The sequence below is a fragment of the Nerophis ophidion genome, linkage group LG24 (genome assembly GCF_033978795.1).
Source record: "Nerophis ophidion isolate RoL-2023_Sa linkage group LG24, RoL_Noph_v1.0, whole genome shotgun sequence".
Taxonomy (NCBI): Eukaryota; Metazoa; Chordata; class Actinopteri; order Syngnathiformes; family Syngnathidae; genus Nerophis; species Nerophis ophidion.
In genome coordinates, this window is record NC_084634.1 from 42,172,993 (window position 1) to 42,174,414 (window position 1,422).

Genomic DNA, 1,422 nt, shown 5'->3' on the forward strand with positions numbered 1-1,422 from the left:
TATCCCACCTCGTAGTCCTATCCCACTTAGTAGTCCTATCCCACATAGTAGTCATATCCCACTTAGTAGTCCTATCCCACCTCGTAGTCCTATCCCACTTAGTAGTCCTATCCCACCTCGTAGTCCTATCCCACTTAGTAGTCCTATCCCACATAGTAGTCGTATCCCACTTAGTAGTCCTATCCCACATAGTAGTCCTATCCCACATAGTAGTCGTATCCCACTTAGTAGTCCTATCCCACCTCGTTGTCCTATCCCACATAGTAGTCCTATCCCACTTAGTAGTCCTATCCCACCTCGTAGTCCTATCCCACTTAGTAGTCCTATCCCACATAGTAGTCGTATCCCACTTAGTAGTCCTATCCCACATAGTAGTCCTATCCCACTTAGTAGTCCTATCCCACCTCGTTGTCCTATCCCACATAGTAGTCCTATCCCACTTAGTAGTCCTATCCCACCTCGTTGTCCTATCCCACCTCGTTGTCCTATCCCACATAGTAGTCCTATCCCACTTAGTAGTCCTATCCCACCTCGTTGTCCTATCCCACATAGTAGTCCTATCCCACTTAGTAGTCCTATCCCACCTCGTTGTCCTATCCCACATAGTAGTCCTATCCCACTTAGTAGTCCTATCCCACCTCGTAGTCCTATCCCACTTAGTAGTCCTATCCCACATAGTAGTCCTATCCCACATAGTAGTCGTATCCCACTTAGTAGTCCTATCCCACATAGTAGTCCTATCCCACATAGTAGTCCTATCCCACTTAGTAGTCCTATCCCACCTCGTTGTCCTATCCCACATAGTAGTCGTATCCCACTTAGTAGTCCTATCCCACATAGTAGTCCTATCCCACATAGTAGTCCTATCCCACTTAGTAGTCCTATCCCACCTCGTTGTCCTATCCCACATAGTAGTCCTATCCCACTTAGTAGTCCTATCCCACCTCGTAGTCCTATCCCACTTAGTAGTCCTATCCCACTTAGTAGTCCTATCCCACTTAGTAGTCCTATCCCACCTCGTAGTCCTATCCCACTTAGTAGTCCTATCCCACATAGTAGTCGTATCCCACTTAGTAGTCCTATCCCACTTAGTAGTCCTATCCCACATAGTAGTCCTATCCCACATAGTAGTCCTATCCCACATAGTAGTCCTATCCCACATAGTAGTCCTATCCCACCTGACTGCTGTAGTTTTGCTAGCAGTAGACAAGAGTCCCCAGTGTTTTTGGGGTGCGTACCCTGAAAAAAAAGCCATCCCACACGGCGAGAAGCTGCCAACTTTGCACTTCAAGCAGCAGCCAACAGTGTGAGACACTTTCTGGGTGGCTGAGGTGGAACTCCAGCTGCATGACAGCCTTTCTGTCCTGTCTCATCTTAGTCCTCTTTGTTTCTCAAACTCACCTCCTCTGCCGTCTGTCCTTC